The sequence below is a fragment of the Pseudorca crassidens genome, chromosome 2 (genome assembly GCF_039906515.1).
Source record: "Pseudorca crassidens isolate mPseCra1 chromosome 2, mPseCra1.hap1, whole genome shotgun sequence".
Taxonomy (NCBI): Eukaryota; Metazoa; Chordata; class Mammalia; order Artiodactyla; family Delphinidae; genus Pseudorca; species Pseudorca crassidens.
Genome location: NC_090297.1, coordinates 88,930,211 through 88,950,057, shown reverse-complemented (window position 1 = coordinate 88,950,057; position 19,847 = coordinate 88,930,211). Strand labels below are relative to the sequence as shown.

The 19,847-nt window shown below is 37.9% G+C and overlaps 1 long non-coding RNA gene across 1 annotated transcript; it reads right to left on the bottom strand.

Moving 5' to 3' along the window:
• Positions 1-4,208: 4,208 nt before the first annotated feature.
• Positions 4,209-19,621, bottom strand: LOC137211027 (uncharacterized). Its single transcript, XR_010936866.1, has 3 exons — positions 18,956-19,621; positions 17,944-18,134; positions 4,209-5,925 (listed from the first exon to the last, which is right to left on the bottom strand). It is a non-coding gene; the product is annotated as an uncharacterized lncRNA (long non-coding RNA).
• Between the last annotated feature and the right edge of the window lie 226 nt (positions 19,622-19,847).

Below are 19,847 nucleotides of genomic sequence, written 5' to 3'. Positions count from 1 at the left end.
TGATTCTAGAAAACATGGCTGTTACAGTACCAGAGCTGGCATTTAAACTTCCCTCTTTCTGACACTAGCTATCTCACTCACTTCCTGGTCATGTCATCTTTTTCTTAAAACAAATCACTACTGGAAAAAAGTTTTTACTACTGGCTCTCACTTACAGAATAAAATATAAACTCTTTGATCTGACATACAAAGAAAAAGAAATCCTCTCCAATATGTCTCTGCTTTTTAAGCTTCCTTTACCTCCACTCCTATGGTGTCTTGTAAGCTCCATCAGGTCTGGACTTCTCACAATTCTTCAGACTTCCAGGCCATTCCATGACTCTATGCCTTTGCATGTGCTTACTTCTATCTGGAATGACCTGTCTACTTTCTCGCCTAGTAAGTTCCCATTCAATCTTTAATACTCAACTCATGCAAAAGTCAATTGCTCAGAGGTTTCCTTGACTTTTCCAGGCTGCTAAATTGCTCTATCCTATAGAGCACATGTATATAACAACACATTCCACATCACCTTGTAATCCGTTGGACTGAGATCTTGTGTTTTTGACTCTCTCACTGTGAGATCTTCAAAGCTGTAGGCTGTGTGTTTATTCACATTGGTATCTGTCCTAGTCAGTTTGGGTTGCTATAACAAAAATACCATTGACTGGATGGCTTAAACAACAGAAATTTATTTCTCGCAGTTCTGGAGGCTGGGATGCCCGAGATCCAGGTGCCAGCTGATTCAGTTCCTAGCGAGAGCCATTTTCCTGGTTTGCAGATGGTTTGCCTTCATGCTGTATCCTCACATGATAGAGAGAAATCATCTCTCCCATGTCTCTTCTTATGAAGTCACTAATCTCATTCATGAGAGCTCCACCCTTATATCCTAATTACTTCCCAAAGGCCTTACTTCTAAATACCATCACAATGAGGATTAGGCTTCCACATATAAATGGAATACAAACATTTAGTCCATAGCGGTATCTCTAACACACGGTTTTTAAATCTTTACCGAAGAAGGGTGGAAGGATTAAATGCTGGTATGGAAAAATGAAATTTTCCTGCCCCCTCCTCCTTTTTTATCCCCCGAAAGCAGCTTAGAAACAAGCTTATTGATGAAAGCTCGCTGCTTACATGATTTTCAAAATGTGATTGCTTCAATAGGCATTTAGTAAAATCATTAAGAAGATACTATTAGCAAAGAATGAAAGCTATTAAATCTAAATAAACAATACAACAAAAACAATAGCTAACATTTATTGCTTAATTACCATGTTCTAAGAATTGTCCTATTGCTTTTATGAGCAAGCTCATTTAATCCTCACAACAACCCTATTAAGTGGTTATTACTATTGTGAGCCCCTTTTGAAATTGAGGAAACTGAGACACAGAAAAGTTCCCCATGAATACAGAGTTAGTTAGTAGTACAACTAGGATTTGAACCCAAGTAGTCTGGTTCCAGAGCCAGAACCTCCATACTGCACGGATAAAGAGCCATGAAGAAACAAATGACAGAGAGAGATCTTTTCAGAAAGATGAAATGATCCCTTCTCTGTTTTAATTCTTAGGGGAAAGATTTAAATCGGAAAGACCTATGTACAAATAACCAATAATGCTATTTAAGACTAAACTAAGCCACGGGAAAGTCTATAATGTTTCTATAGCATGTGGTTAAGGAGAGCAAGTAAGACTCAATTATAAGAATTAAACTGAAAGAATATAACAAACACTGATTTATCAAGGAAGCCTCTACAAACGTTATGTTTAACACTGCAGTACAGGATTTAGGGATAAAAAAGAACCATAAAACATGATTCCTGCCCCAAAGAACAAACACTGTTATTGCAAAAGATGTGACTCTCACACACAAAGTAATTAGAGAATAGATAAAATCTTAAATTTTGTGGTACCGAAATAAAAGCAATTATAGAACAACAAATATATGTTAAATAGTCAAGTTATTTATTTTTAAAAGTAATTTTGAAAATTAAACTAGGATTTCTTTTTCTTAAATGCTTTCAAAATCATCCCAACAGAAGTTTTATAAAATAAAATTGCTACCACTGTAAAACTCCATAGAAATTAAGCTTAAGAGACAAAGAACAAAACTGAAACACACAATTCTAGATTGAATTTTTATTAAAAAAAAGAAAAAAAAACAACAAGCTTTGTTTTAGGGTATGAGTTAAATGGAATAGTATTAGGAAAACTGCCTCAGGAAGTCAGAACACAATATAAATCAGTCAAACTTTCCATACCTTTCTAGTTGCAGGAAATCTTAAAATATCATTCCATTCTGCCTGTGTGTGCAGCAGAGACAAAGTTTCTGAGACATTCAAATATTTTCAAACGTAGAGATTATATGTTTTATCAAATTAAAGTAACAACTTACATTGAACCTCGTTTATAAATGTCAGGAGAGTACATTATAAAAGACATAAGAAGTCTTACCAAAATTGAATGAACGAAGAAAAAGACAAGAAAAGAAAATTAACTAAATAAAGGGAATAAAAGAAAACAAGCTCTTTCCTGGCCGCTAGTGTTAAAAGGTTCCAAGCTTGTTCAAATGATAATTAACTACAGAATCAGAACTAAATAGTAGATTTGCCATTGTGCTGCTGGAAATGTAGAGAACAGTGGACTTTAGGGGCCGAAGGACAAGGAGAGAGACTGAGAAAAACAGAGGCAGCCATGAGAATATAAGATAGAGGATACCTTGGCCAAAAATATTCTGGAACTTAGATCTTGAACTATGTGAGAAGTTCAGAGGTGTTCTGGATTAATTATCTGGCCGCCAGATAGTTTGGCATCACGACTTGCTTGATTAGATATCTCAAAGGTCATTGCAGGCATTAGGTCCTCAATCTCTTGAGAAACCTTGCTAAAAAAAATGCAATGTCTTTGAATAGATCTCTAGGAGTTAATCTTATTTCCCACCTTAATTACTAAGGTCTTATATTTGCATATTATTTTATACTTGAACATTCATTATAATTATTCTTAAATTTTTTCATAGGGATATGTTTATCTCCATATATGTGTGTGTTTATTTATAAATATCCCCCAAATAAATTGCTATACCTCCAATTTCTTCCTTCCCTATATCTACTCCCTTGAATCTGGGCTGGTTTTATAACATCTTTGCCTAATAAAATATAGTGAAAGTGATGCTGCATGACTTCCCACACTGGTTCCCAGGATTTGAAGCTTCTGCTTTGGTCTCTTGGAATGCTTGCTCCTTAAGTCGTCATGTGGTTGAAGCCCAAGCCAGACTTGTAGAGTGGCCACATGGAGAAAAAAAAGAGAGAAATGCCCCACCAGTCCCCAGCTGTTGCAGATATCTCAGCCAAGCAACGAGATGTGAGTAAAGAAGCTTTCACTTTTTGTACTTCAACCTCAGCTGTCAACTGACTGCAACTGTTTGAAGGACCCCAACTGATAAGTGCCCAGCTCTGTCTGTTAACAACCAGAAAAGTGAAACATAATAATAAATTGTTGTTTTAACCTACCAAGTTTTGAGGTGGTTTGTTAACACAGCAATAAAATAACTGGAACATGTAATAAGCATCTAAAGACAGATCTAATACTTCTTTATTTCTCTATAGTACTTAGTATAAAATTCAGCACCATCCTGTCATTCTGAAATGTAACTAATTCTAAATATATATCTATCATATATATATATTTTTAATTAATTAATTAATTAATTTTATTTTTGGCTGCGTTGGGTCTTCGTTGCTGTGCGCGGGCTTTCTCTAGTTGTGGCAAGAGGGGGCTACTCTTCTTTGCGGTGCGCAGGCTTCTCATTGTGGTGGCTTCTCTTGTTGTGGAGCACAGGCTGTAGGTGTGCAGCCGTCTGTAGTTGTGGCACGTGGGCTCAGTAGTTGTGGCTCGTGGGCCCTAGAGCGCAGGCTCAGTAGTTGTGGCACACAGGCTTAGTTGCTCTGCGGCATGTGGGATCTTCCCAGACCAGGGCTCGAACCCATGTCCCCCGCATTGGCAGGCAGATTCCTAACCACTGTGCCACCAGGGAAGTCCCTCTATCATATATTTAACTGAATAACACCACCATACTCTCTTTACTTCATTGGGCACAAAAATAAGTTGGTATATTTTGTTGAAATTTGTAAGAGCTACAAAATGGTACAATAAGAGTGATATATACATGAATAGAATCCAGAAGTTTATATTAATGAAAAATGGTTATATATTCATTTTAAAAAATAGACTTTATTTTTTAGAGCAGTTTTAGGTTCACAGGAAAATTGAGTGAAAAGTACAGAGCGTTCCCATATACCCCCTGCCCCCACATATACACAGAACTCTCCCCCATCAACATCCCACATCACAATGGTACATTTGTTACAATGGACAAGTCTACACTGACACATCATTATGACCCAAACCCATAGTTTACATTACAATCACTCTTGGAGTTGTACATTCTATGGGTTTGGGCAAATGTATAATGACATGTATTCACCATTAAAGTATCATACATTGCCCTAAAAATCCTCTGTGCTCCACCTATACGTCTCTGCCTCCCTTCTATCCCTTGGAAACAACTGATCTTTTTACTGTCTCCATAATTTTGCCTTCTCCAGAATGTCATATAGTTGGAATCATACAATATGCAGACTTTTTGAATTGGCTTCTCTTACTTAGTAATATGCATTTAAGGTACTTCCATGTCTTTAAGTGGCTTGATTATATATTCTTTTTGAAAAAATACTCTGTCATATTTCCTTATCCCTCATTCATCCTTTTTTTTTTTCTTGATGTGGACCATTTTTAAAGTCTTTATTGAATTTGTTACAATATTGCTTCTGCTTTATGTTTTGGTTTTTTGGACCCAAGACATGTGGGATCTTAGCTCCCTGACCAGGGATCAAACCCACACCCCCTGCATTGGAAGGTGAAGTCTTAACCACTGGACCACCAGGGAAGTCCCAGAACCCTATACTCTTAAAGTTCACAAAACACTTCCTAGTCACAAAATCCAGAGCTATTTCTGCAACACTGAATACTGTTACCACCATCTCCTTAAACTCTTTCCTATGGCTTTGTGAGACTGTTCCTTTTCTTCTCCTCTAGCTTTCTCTGCTCGCTCCTTCCTACAGACTCTTCAAGGGTAGGTATTCCTCAAAAGGCTGTCCTTGGCCTTCTCTGTACTCTGTAATACCATCTCAGCATCTTCTTCTCACACCCATATTATCTTCTATCTAAAATGTCTAAGCATAATCTTGGATAATCTCTCTTCCTTCTTACATTCAGCCAGTTACCAAAACCTGTCAATTCTCCCCCCACAATCCCCCTCTCACCCCGCCCATTACATCTTGCAATTGTCCCATCTTTCTGTTTCTTTGGTCTCTTTCCTAGTTGAGGAACTCATTAACTCCTCTTTAAATAATGGTAATAGAGTTGTAGCCAATATATCTCTGCATTAAGCCTATTTCCTTAGTCCATTCTATTCAGTCCTGCTACATTAATTTTCCTGGACCGCCTTGCTCATTAATGTCTACTTCAATGTCATTTGAAATAGAAATGGATATATATTATTTCAGGAGTAAAATGCTGGAATAATTACTGATGATTGTGAAAACTGTTATTTTTATACACAATTATTAATAACTTGTAAATGGATGCAAATAGTTAAGTATTTATTTTAATTAATTAATTAATTATTTGGAGGTTGGGGCTGTGTTGGTTCTTTGTTGCTGTGCGCCGGCTCTCTCCAGCTGCGATGAGCAGGGGCTACGCTTCGTTGCAGTGTGCGGGCCTCTCATTGCCGTGGCTTCTCTTGTTGCAGAGCACAAGCTCTAGCCAAGCAGGCTTCAGTAGTTGTGGCACATGGGCTCAGTAGTTGTAGTGCACGGGCGTAGTTGCTCCATGGCATGTGGGATCTTCCAGTGTACCCTGCATTGGCAGGCAGACTCTCAACCACTGCGCCACCAGGGAAGCCCAAACACTAGTTAAGTTTTTAAATTGACATAACATAAAATTTATCAGATGAAATAAAATGACAACTTGTTCAATAAATTGAATATCAGGAGAGAGTGACTTAGATGACACAAAGAAGAATATTGTATCTTATTTGAGCCAACAAATACTTATAAAATTACAAATTAAAATAAAAGGCAGAATTATAGATGTTATATTATATCATAATTCTAATCTTTTTAATAGTGCTTGTGTACTGGCATTCTAACTTTAATAAAATTTTTGTTATTTTATTCAATTTGAGTGTTTTCTGAAAAGGCCCTGTTTCATATTATTCATATCTTGAGAGTTTCCTTGATAAAGCAGAATTTTAGTCCCTCAAAATTTCATCAAGGGACTGCCCTAGTGGAGCAGTGGAAGAAAGCCCGCGGCAGCTAGAGAAAGCCTACGTATAGCAACGAAGACCCAATGCAGCTAAAAATAAATAAATAAATGAATTAATGAATAAATAAATAAATAAAGTTATATTAAAAAACTTCCTCAAAATATAGAAAAAGCTACAAACTCATGTACAATGTACCTGTTATCTTTGAGCCAAAATAAAGCATGTATAAAGAAAAGTTGAAAGAATTAGAAAAACATCAAGTATTCAAAATACATTTAAAAAGTTTTTAAGAATATTACTATTTTGAGATTGACTACATGGAGGTTGCAAATTTAAATTAAAATCTTGCCCCCAAATTGTCTTTTCTATAGTTGACAATGAAGAATATTAGAGATTCTTTTCTAACTACAAATCCTGGGTAAAAAAAATCCCTTCTAGACAATATATCAATGAAAACCTTACTTTCTTATTTGTATTTTGCCTTACACAAAAAGATTAATGTAGAGGGCAGACAGCAGAAGCGAGAAGAACTACAGTCCTGCAGCCTGTGGAACAAAAACCACATTCACAGAAAGATAGACAAGATGAAAAGGCAGAGGGCTATGCACCAGATGAAGGAACAAGACAAAACCCCAGAAAAACAACTAAATGAAGTGGAGATAGGCAACCTTCCAGAAAAAGCATTCAGAATAATGATAGTGAAGATGATCCAGGACCTCGGAAAAAGAATGGAGGCAAAGATCGACAAGATGCAAGAAACATTTAACAAAGACCTAGAATAATTAAAGAACAAACAAACAGAGATGAACAATACAATAACTGAAGCGAAAACTACACTAGAAGGAATCAATAGCAGACTAACTGAGGCAGAAGAATGGATAAGTGATCTGGAAGACAAAATGGGGGAATTCACTGCTGTGGAACAGAATAAAGAAAGAAGAATGAAAAGAAATGAAGACAGCCTAAGAGACCTCTGGGACAACATTAAACGCAACAACATTCACATTATAGGGGTCCCAGTAGGAGAAGAGAGAGAAAAAGGACCAGAGAAAATATTTGAAGAAATTATAGTCAAAAACTTCCCTAACATGGGAAAGGAAATAGCCACCCAAGTCCAGGAAGCACAGAGAGTCCCATACAGGGTAAACCCAAGGAGAAACATGCCGAGACACATTGTAATCAAACTGGCAAAAATTAAAGACAAAGAAAAATTATTGAGAGCACAAGGGGAAAATGACAAATAACAGTCAAGGGAACTCCCATAAGGTTAACAGCTGATTTCTCAGCAGAAACTCTACAAGCCAGAAGGGAGTGGCATGATATACTTAAAGTGATGAAAGGGAAGAACCTACAACCAAGATTATTCTACCCAGCAAGGATCTCATTCAGATTCAATGGAGAAATCAAAAGCTTTACAGACAAGCAAAAGCTAAGAGAATTCAGCACCACCAAACCAGCTCTACAACAAACGCTAAAGGAACTTTGCTAAGTGGGAAACACAAGAGAAGAAAAGGACCTACAAAAACAAACCCAAAACAATTAAGAAAATGGTCATAGGAACATACATATTGATAATTACCTTAAATGTGAATGGATTAAATGCTCCAACCAAAGGAGACAGGCTTGCTGAATGGATACAAAAACAAGACCTATATATATGCTGTGTACAAGAGACCCACATCAGACCTACGGATACATTCAGACTGAAAGTGAGGGGATGGAAAAATATATTCCATGCAAATGGAAATCAAAAGAAAGCTGGAGTAGCAATACTCATATCAGGTAAAATAGACTTTAAAATAAAAAATGTTACAAGAGACAAGGAAGGACACTACATAATGATCAAGGGATCAATCCAAGAAGAAGATATAACAATTATAAATATATATGCACCCAACATAGGAGCACCTCAATACATAAGGCAACTGCTAAGAGCTATAAAGAGGAAATCGACAGTAACACAGTAACAGTGGGGGACTTTAACACCTCACTTACACCAATGGACAGATCATCCAAAATGAAAATAAATAAGGAAACAGAAGCTTTAAATGACACAATAGACCAGATAAATTTAATTGATATTTATAGGACATTCCATCCAAAAACAGTGGATTACACTTTCTTCTCAAGTGTGCATGGAACATTCTCCAGGATAGATCACATCTTGGGTCACAAATCAAGCCTCAGTAAATTTAAGAAAATTGAAATCATATCAAGCATCTTTTCTGACCACAACACTATGAGAATAGAAATGAATTACAGGGAAAACAACATAAAAAACACAAACACATGGAGGCTAAACAATACGTTACTAAATAACCAAGAGATCACTGAAGAAATCAAGGAGGAAATCAAAAATACCTAGAGACAAATGACAATGAAAACACGACGATCCAAAGCCTATGGGATGCAACAAAAGAAGTTCTAAGAGGGAAGTTTATAGCTATACAAGCCTACCTCAAGAAACAAGAAAAATCTCAAATAAACAATCTAAACTTACACCTAAAGGAAATAGAGAAAGAAGAACAAACAAAACCCAAAGTTAGCAGAAGGAAAGAAATCATCAAGATCAGAGCAGAAATAAATGAAATAGAAACAAAGAAAACAATAGCAAAGATCAATTAAACTAAAAGCTGGTTCTTTGAGAAGATAAACAAAATTGATAAACCATTAGCCAGACTCATCAAGAAAAAAGGGAGAGGATTCAAATAAAATTAGAAATTAAAAAAGGAGAAGTTACAACAGACACCACAGAAATACAAAGGATCATGAGAGATTACTACAAGCAACTCTATGACAATAAAATGGACAACCTGGAAGAAATGGACAAATTCTTAGAAAAGTATAACCTTCCAAGGCTGAACCAGGAAGAAATAGAAAATATGAACAGACCAATCACAAGTAATGAAATTGAAACTGTGATTAAAAATCTTCCAACAAGCAAGAGTCCAGGACCAGATGGCTTCACAGGTGAATTCTATCATTTAGAGAAGAGCTAACACCCATCCTTCTCAAACTCTTCCAAAAAATTGCAGAGGAAGGAACAGTCCCAAACTCATTCTATGAGGCCACCATCACCCTGATACCAAAACCAGAAAAAGATACTACAAAAAAAGAAAATTACAGACCAATATCACTGATGGAAAATAGATGCAAAAATCCTCAACAAAATACTAGCAAACAGAATCCAACAACACATTAAAAGGATCATACACCATGATCAAGTAGGATTTACCCCAGGGATGCAAGGATTCTTCCATATACACAAATCAATCAATGTGATACACCATATTAACAAATTGAAGAATAAAAACCATACGATCATCTCAATAGATGCAGAAAAAGCTTTTGACAAAATTCAACACCCGTTTATGATAAGACTCTCCAGAAAGGGGGCATAGAGGGAACCTACCTCAACATAATAAATGCCATATACGACAAAAGAAAAAATGATTAATGGTAATCTTTGATGTGCTGCTTCAGCTTCTTGCACCTCAGCATTTTTTTTTTTTTTTTTTTTTTTTTTTGCAGTACGTGGGCCTCTCACTATTGTGGCTTCTCCCGTTGTGGAGCACAGGCTCCGGACGCGCAGGCTCAGCGACCATGACTCACGGGCCCAGCCACTCCGAGGCATGTGGGATCTTCCCGGACCGGGGCATAAACCCATGTCCCCTGCATCGACAGGTAGACTCTCAACCACTGCGCCACCAGGGAAGCCCACACCTCAGCATTTTGAAATGAAGAAACAAGTAGCAATAATTTTTAATAGACAGCATCGTGGATCAAGGATGAATTCAATCACATATTGTATTGGGAATATAGCCAATATTTTATAATAACTTTAAATGGAGTATAATCTATAAAAATTTTGAATCACTATGTTGTACACTTAAAACTAATATAATATTGTAAATCAACTATACCTCAGTTAAAAAAAAAAGGTAGAGTGACCAGACACCCCAATTTGTCCTTGACAATCCAGATTTATGCCTGTGGTCCCAGTATAATGTTGGTGGAAATCCTCTTTCAGTATTAAAAGTTTCCTAGTTTAGATAATAAATTATATATTCACCTTACCTAAGAGACATGTTAATCAAATGAACTGTATTGGCATAGTTGGGATATTGATCAAAAATTAACCAACTGTAATAATACACTTGAATGTGGAAAAAAAAATCAAACAAAAAAGGATGAATTCAATTTTGCTTTACTTGCCTGCTGAGAGATTTCTGGGTCTCAGTCAACTAATAACAGTGAATTTGACTGAACCAATACTAATAGCATAAAAAACTAGTAAAGAAAATTATCATGCAGTTGTCATCAACATTGAAACAAACATGGCTGTTATCTATTTGGCATCATACTTTCCCATTTATGATCTGTGAATCTCAGAGGAGAAACTGAGAACTATTGTTCCCAGAATCCCCTTCCCTAGATAGTTCTGGTTAGAGTCTGCCAGCTACAGGCACTTATGTGACGTTGGAATGGGGAGGAACAGAAGCTACTACTTTCCCAGGGTAGTGACAGATAGGCTGAGAGTAGACATGAAGTTCACAGTAGCTTCTGGATGAGTTCCTGGCAAATTACCTTCTTTGATCCCGTAGACAATTGAGATGGCTAGTGGTGGCTGCTGGAGAATTATTTGATTTGGTGTTGCAAGCTTATACAGTTTGTAGGAGCTTCCTGGAGATTCTTGAGAAAAACAGAGGCTTCCAAGAAAGTTCTCAGAGCCAACCACCTTGTCAATGCAAACTGAGATTATTGGACCAACTTCCCTGATCTTTAATTTCCCAACTCTTCCAATGATTGTGGAAGCCTCTCATTCCCTTAGTAAGGCCCTTCATATTTAGTGTACATAGAATACCTCTGTTTTTCTATATGTACTTTGTTTAATACAACGTGGAGGTTACTATGTATTGTCCACACTGTTTTGATAGAGTGTTCAAAAATTACTGTGTATTGTAATATAGTAATAGAATTATTAGCCAAAGCCAGCAAAGCATATTACATATGAGAGCTTTTTAAGCTACCCTATCATGTACTTACACAATGTGTTAAGACAAGATGGAGTAGGAGCTGTAACTTTTAAAAAGAATGTTTAAACAAAGTCTTAAAAACTTTTCAGATAAAAATATTAACATAACAGGCCTTATAAAACTAAATATTGGCTGCTTTCAGAAAAAGTAACACATATGCTGAAATCTCCTAAAGAAATAAAACTGATACGCCTCAAGAACACAAATGTTTCTTAGATAATAGGTGCTAAATATTCTCCATTCTACTGTGGATGTAAACTTTTTAACCTTCTTGATTTGTATTGTAAAGTGCTTTCTAGACAGCTTCTAACAACCCATACTCCTACTAGCACTGTTTGAGAGTGTCCATTTCACTGTATCCTTGCCTACATTATGATCATTTTTTCAACATTTGAACTAGTAAGATTGATATAACATTTGAAAGAAAGTTGTTTCCCTTGGCCTTTGAGTCACTGGCATTCTACGTATAAGAAAACACAAATCTAAAAACTAGGAAACATAATATTATTCTTGGTTCTGTCGTGGATTTTTGAATCTGGCCAAATATTTATGTTTTCTGTTAAAAAAAAAAAGAGATTAAAAAAAGGACTGTTGGCTCTCACTCTTCTTTCTCAAAATAGTAACATATAAAAAATAAGAACAGAGCACTGACAAGGTGGTACCACCGGTGCAGGTCTCTCCGCTCATGAAGCTTGGCCGCTACTCCGCCCTGCTCCTCAGTGTGGCCTACAGAGAGAGCCAAGCGCTGCAATTACCTGAAACCCAGGCAGAAGAGGAGAGGAGGATAGCAGCTGAGGAGGAAAAGAAGCAGGATGAGCTGAAATGCATTGCGAGAACTGGCAGGGGCTGGAGAGGACGGCATATTAAAGTGAGCCTGCATTTCTCCGGAGCAATGTGGATGAGTAAAGCTTTCTGTGCTGTATGAAATAAATAAATAAATAAGCGAGCAGAGAAAGTCGATAAAGTTAAATATGCTAAATTGATAGTGAATACTGATTTGCTTATGTCTTGGTTCAACATTTGTTGAGACCCATTAGATGCCAGCAGGTATAAGGAATCGGGACTAACTCCAGAGACCTCACCCGCTGGTGGGGGACGCAGCCTAGCAATCAGGCGACAGTGCGGCGCCATGTGCCTTTATCCAAACCATTTGGGCCACAAGTGTTTCAGAAGCAGCACTATTTGTGGATTTTTAGAAAGGTAAGACAATACATGTTACCTGTAACATGTAACACCTCCCGATAGAGCCTGAGGCAGCCTCCTATGCGCGAATACAGCAACATTTCTGTCGTAAAACAACGTTATAAATAGCCTCATGTCCGTTCTGGTCAGATTTTGCTGCCAATAAGTTTTGGCACCCGTTATAAAATAAACTTTTGGTTTTCAGAGCTTTTTGGATTTTGGAATTGCAGATAAAGGACTGTGGACTTGAAAAATGATGTCACATTCTAGGAGAGAGGTAAGAACAGAGTACTATGGAAATGTATGGGTATGGTACCCAACCCAGACTGGCAGGGGGCAGGAAGGTGAGTGGAGAGAAAATTGAGGTTGGCTCATAGGTGCCAACAAAATGCAAATGTTTTATTGTATTATAGTTCCAGGGAGATTAGAGAGAAGTTGAGGAAGTTGAGGATTGTCTGATGATGAACTCTGACAGACTGTTTTTGAGTTTTCTTACTTTATTGTTGTGTTACAAAGTTAACAATGAAAATATTATTGTCTGGTCTATTCAATTTCCTTATTGATAGAATAAAAAATATTGCAAACAACATGGGAAATAGCAGTACTTCATTTAAACACTCAGCTATTTCTTGCACGTCTATGCTAGAGTTCAAAGTTTTTGTACTTTCTCACACTGTTCTCTCTCTGGTCTCTGGCCTCAGACAGGCTGTATGCTACACCACCATACAGAAATGGTTATCTCACTCTCATGCCTGAAAACCTTTAAGAGCTCCCCACTGCAGGGGGAAAAAATTCTATATTGCTGTCTCTCTCTCTCAATATATGCTGTAGAGACCAGGAATGGGTCATCAACTTACAAACAAACTTGAGTAGCAGCACAAATACAAGGAAGCTTCATGAGGATGGCAAGCTTGGACAGGAGGAGCAAATAGGACAAATGCCAAGCTCAGGAGAGATGTATGAAGCAACACGAGACAGGCCAGTCAAGAACTTAACGCCGAAGAGCCTTCTTGGAACTCAAGTGTATGGAAAGCAGATCTAGAACTAGAATCCCTTTAACATGGGCCTAGAATATCTCAACGTGTGAAATGTTTACAAGTGAAGAGTCACTCTAAAGTTTGTTTTGCTTAATATTGTTAAGATTCTGCTTTTCCCAGCTTACTTGCACAAATTATTTGCACTATTTTTCAAGGCAGCCTTTCCTAAGTAAATGCAAATTCAGGACCTGATCAAGTTATACATTAGTCAATCAAAAGTATCCATTGGGAATCTATTAAAAAAGTGACCAGCACACGAGAGAAATCTTGAAGGTAGTCATTAGAAAATAGAACCAGGGGGCTTCTCTGGTGGTGCAGTGGTTGAGAGTCTGCCTGCTGATGCAGGGGACACGGGTTCGTGCCCCGGTCCGGGAAGATCCCACAAGCCGCGGAGCGGCTGGGCCCGTGAGCCATGGCCGCTGAGCCTGTGCGTCCGGAGCCTGTGCTCCACAATGGGAGAGGCCACAACAGTGAGAGGCCCGTGTAACGCAAAAAAAAAAAAAACAGAAAATAGAATCAGGGAAATTTGAACCAATATGGTTTTACTATATTGTCTTATCATCTTATTGGATATAAAAAATATTTTTTTAAATCCTAGAAAACTATAAAATAGCTCAATAAGTAGACTACCTTTAAAATATTTAAAAGCTTAAGGGCATTCCTTAGTTTCCACATGGCAACGTATTTACAAGTACAAAACATCAGCTATTCATTTTGCCTAGCTGGGGCAAAGGGCACTGAATATCAAAGCTTCAAAAATGGTCATTTGAATTGTATTATGACTATGCAAACCAGAGGAGCTTGGCTAAACATGAAAAATGCAAAATGCTTTTCATTTCTTGTTCCTTTACTCAAACTCTAAGATGAAGGCAAGGATAGAAAGAAAGGTATCTAATGTCTCTTTCCTATTTCCTTTTCATATACCCTAAAATATGGTGGACCCTAATTCTGCTAGAGTAATGCCTCCCATCTCTGGATACAATATTTACCTAATTGGGAATTTATTTCAGTGACAATTAAAAAACAATCTATTCCATATGGAACCTAATTTTCCTGAAATAAGGTTGACATAAACCTTTGACTGTGATTATACTGGGGAGGTAGGGGGTAAGGAGGAATTAAATTCCTTCTTTGTGCAAACATAGGACTGCACTCCCTGAAATAATCTTATAATATTTGAAGACTGGTATAGCCCTGCAAGATAGGTTTTAAAGATCAGGAAAATAAGCTCAGAGATGGAACTACTAGTCCACATGGAAGACACAGTTCATAGAAGGCCCAGTCAAAAACAGAATTCAGACCCTTGACTCCATGCACAGTATGCTTTTATATCATACATGGTAGGAAATGTATTTTCTCAAATGTATTCATGCATTCCCTCATGCATTCATTCAAACAAATATGTATTAAGTAGTGATTTAGTTTTTATTTAGTAGCACCTACTGAATGTCAGACACTGCACAGGAGATATAGCAGTAAACAAGTCATATGATAATCCTGACCTTATAGATTACATTTAGGTGAAGACAGAAAATAAACAAGAGAAATAAGTAAAATATATAATAACTTCATTGGTGGAAGTACTACGAAGAAAAGTAAAGCAAGGAGGGAGCCAAGGTACAAAGCAAAGGGAGACTGTAAGTTTAAATAGCTTGGTTAGAATAGCCACACTGGCAATGGCATTTGAACAAAGACTTAAAGGAGATGAGAGACTGGACATGTGGATATCCATCAGAAGAGCATTTTGGGAAGGGAAACAAGTGCAGAAGCCCTGAGTTGAGAGTGTGTTTAGCATATTCAAGGAAAAGCAAGGAGAGCCGTGGCTGGAGCAAGGGGCAAGGCAGATAGTATAGGAGGTTAGACCACATTGTGTAGGACTTGTCTGGTTTTCATTCTAGGTGAGGTTGGAAGCCAGAGGAAAGTTTTTTTGCTTTTTTTTTTTTTAAGTTGAATCTTTTGTGGTTATACATCAGTTCATAGTGGAGGGTTTTTTTAAATTTTATTTATTTATTTTTGGCTGCGTTGGGTCTTCATTGCTGAGTGCAAGCTTTCTCTAGTTCCGGCGAGTGGGGGCTACTCTTCATTGCAGTGCGTGGGCTTCTCATTGTGGAGGCTTCTCTTGTTGAGGAGCACAGGCTCTAGGTGCGCAGGCTTCAGTAATTGCACCACGCGGGCCCTAGAGTGCACGGGCTTCTGTAGTTGTGGTGCACGGGATCTAGGGCGTGTGGGCTTCAGTAGTTGTGGCGTGCGGCCTCAGTAGCTGTGGCACACGGACTTAGTTGCTCTGTGGCATGTGAGATCTTCCCGGACCGGGGATTGAACCTGTGTCCCCTGCATTGGCAGGCAGATTCTTAACCATTGCACCGCCAGGGAAGGGATCAGTAGCTTATATGTGATATTCAAGCTCAAAGACTGAATAAGGTCACCAGGGGAGCAATTATGAATAGAGAAGAGGCCAGAGGACTGAGCTCAGAAGAAGTCCAATGTTTAGAGATTAGAAAAATGAGACAGAGCAGTCAGTGGAATGCAAGATTAACTATTTCAAATGCTGCTGCTTGCTTAACTGAAATAAGGATAGAAAACTGGCCACTGCATTTAGCAATGTGAATATCATTGGTCATCTGATCAAGTGCAGTGTCAGTGGAATTCTGGTTTGCCTGAGAGGAGTGGGTTCAGGAGTGAGGGGCAGGGGAAAGGAGTGGGAGATGGCCAAGTGTCAGTTCCTATGCATTTGTCTTGATATTTCTACATGGTTGTTAAGTATAAAAAGTGTTCTAGAAACTGTAACAATAACTTTTATTGAATGCCCTTTATATTATAGGCCCTGAGCTATGCACTTTATACATTTAAAAAAGAATAATTCCTTGCAACAAAATGTAGTTTACAAATGAGCGAAGTGATGATTAGAGGTTAAGTAACTTTCCCAAGGTCCCATGTTTGGTAAGCAGCAGAGTTGGAATTTGAATTTAGGACTGTTTGACTCCAACCCTTCATCCTTAATCTCTGTGTTATGTTGCCTTTAAATATTACATAGCCATGTTACATAGCCAATTAACTATTAAAAAGCCACACAAAACTGATTCTTTCCTGGGGTTAAATACTAACTTGGAAGAAAGAATCCAGAAAGGTAAAGGAAGCTCCTCTCTCCTTGTTGCTTAAGGTATTCTTAGTCTCTGGCAGGCATACCAGGCAGAACTGAACAGGGTTGTACATCATTTCAGCTGTCAGCCAACTCCCAGCGGGTCACTATATATGGAGCCCTCTTCAATATAACATGGCTTGATAAACCAATTTTAGCAATATGGTTAAATTCAAGTAACAACTTCCATTGGAAACAATTCAGCCCTACGGCCATTAATGAAAAAGGAGAACGGGGGATGTCTATAAGCCCAATAAGCCAAATATAAAAAAAGAAAGTAGTTTGTTTTCTTATCTGATTGTCTATTTGCATGAAAAACAATGATATGCCTCAGCAGAGGAGGGTTTCTGGTAAACCGGGAAGGACAAATCTCATAATACCCTGTAGGCCCACTCCCTGTCTACACCCTCCATTCCATTTCGACTGGTATTTTAATTTACTCTCAGACTCAGCTATTGAACCTCCTGGCTTGGGCCCAGTGGCATAAGAGGAAGTTAACATCAAACAGAATTGTCATGGAACTCCACAAGGCTATTAAGAGAAATGTCTGAGTATCATAATTGTCTCCTGTTCCAAAAGTCTGAGTTTTATAATTCTGTTATATCTTGGCCCAAAATGAAAGAAAGAAAAATGTTAAAGTATCAAATAGACGTTTGTTAGAAACTAGTAAAGAAAATTATATCAGCTAGCTTTGTATTTTTTTGTGTGGTATTAGGGGAAAAAAAACCCACTGCAGTTCAATATGATAATCACGTATTAAGACAAGAAAAACAGAAGAAGGCTTCCCTGGTGGCACAGTGGTTAAGAATATGCCTGCCAATGCAGGGGACACAGGTCGAGCCGTGATCCGGGAAGATACCACATGCCACGGAGCAACTAAGCCTGTGCGCCACAACTACTGAGCCTGAGCTCTAGAGCCCGTGAGCCACAACTACTGAAGCCCGCACACCTAGATCCCATGCTCCACAAAAAGAAAAGCCACCGCAATGAGAAGCCCGCGCACTGCAACAAAGAGTAGTCCCTGCTCGTCGCAACTAGAGAAAGCCCGCACACAGCAGCGGAGACCCAATACAGCCAAAAATAAATAAACAAAATAAATATTTATTAAAAAAAACAAAGAAAAGAAAAACAGAAGAGCTAGTGAAAACATTTGGGGAGTTCTGAAAAGTTTACAATACATTACATTACATTTTGTTTACCTTTTAATTGCTACACTGTCATGAAAGTGTTTCCCTGACTTACCTGGACGCTCCAGCATATACAGAGCTGGGCAGGAATTTTTTCATACTTCTTTGCCAGCCAGAGGACATTTGGATGAATCAAGACCTCCCCTCTGGCTAATGGTCAGCAGTCTTCCAAAATATGTTTACATTTTAACAACAATCTGGTAGCTTCTGAGGTCTTCAGAAAGGATAAAATGCAACCTGTTAGGACTCGGGGAGGAGGGAGAGGAAACCTTGAAATATAAAGATTCATCATATTTATAAGTTACCGATTTCACAGTTTAATGTGAGAAAAGGCAAAATGCAACTATTATGATTTAGTTAAAATAACAGATTACATTTACGCTTAGCTGAGGCGGTTCAGGAAAATGTGCACAGAGCCCTCTGACATAAGACTTCCTCTTACTCCAACGTCCTCGCTACCCACCCCCCCCCCCCGCCCCGTGCTCTAAAGCAAGACACCCGCTGACCTCATTTGTTTCCAAAATGGCTATTTTTTAAAAAATGAAACTGTTTCTCATTGAAAACTTTTTACTATATAGCTACATAATAAAAACTCAACCATCAGCGTACATAAAATATATACACGCAGTGAATTTAACTTAAGAAAATTTCCCAAAATATTCATATAGGTTGTTTGGGACTAGACAGACAAAACAATAGCTAATTGGATTTTTCCCTTTCACCTAATTGTTTTTGGTCTTGGAAAGACATAGGCAGAGCTTGGCTGAACACCAGTCATTTATTTTCTATAGCTACAAAGAATTCACCTTGCCCAGAGTGTACTAGAATAAAGTTCAAATTGACATTAGAAATAATGCTACTAGTGATAGCATTTTAGCTGGAGAAAAAACTTTCTGGGATTCTACAAAATTGTCTATAGAAAAAGAAGAACTGAAAAATGGGATGAAATGGAGTTTGTCAGAAACATAGCACATAGGTTGAAAAAAGATCATGGACACAAACTTATATAAAACGAGAATATGAAACTACTTATAATAAACGAAAGAGAAGAAAAGACATGGCCATACCTGAATTAAGATCTCTACTTCTTGATGTCATATATATAAAATCAAATCTCACACTTAAATATGCTAGAGGACTAAATAACTGGTTGGCTTCTGCTTTGCTCTAAACCGAAGACAGTGTACAGTAGTTGGGGAAAAGCTTGTAATTACTGTTTCTTTTCTTTATAGAATACAGCTCATTTCTTTTCACTTCTCAGGAAAAAAGGTACCAGATTTTTTAGGACTTTTTCCTCCTCACCTCATCCCTAGACCCAGTTTAAGCCTTAATCCTCATCCCTTCAAAGAGTACAGCATTTCAATTCATTTCAAAGCACTGGATTGGTGCTGATGAGAGTAGGACCAAAATAAAACAGAGATTAGCTATGCTGAGAAATGTCCATTGTAAGTTCTGCAAGAACAGTGAACCAACCAGCCAGCATATATTGAAGTTGCTTACCGCTGTTTACAGGAAATTGTACAAAGCACGGTACTGGAACAGAAGGGAATGGGGCATATGTCATAGACTTTGAAGATGGAGAAAAAATTTCTGTGTAAAATAAATTAAGGATCCTCCAAAGAAAATAAAAATTAATACATTAAAATATACATGCTTCACACATACACACAAACTGAGCAAATAAAAAAACTCCCTAAAAGATCCCACATGCCGCGGAGCGGCTGGGCCGGTGAACCGTGGCCGCTGGGCCTGCGCGTCCGGAGCCTGTGCTCCGCAGCGGGAGGGGCCACAGCGGTGAGAGGCCAGCGTATCGCCAAAAAAAAAAAAAAAAAAAAACTCTCTAAAACCTAATTTGAAAATACTATAAAACCTTATTTTGGCAGTTACAGTGTTCCATTCCTCTAAAAGAGTGATAAGAAGTTTTATGCCTATGACAGCAAAGACAATTAATTGTTCCAA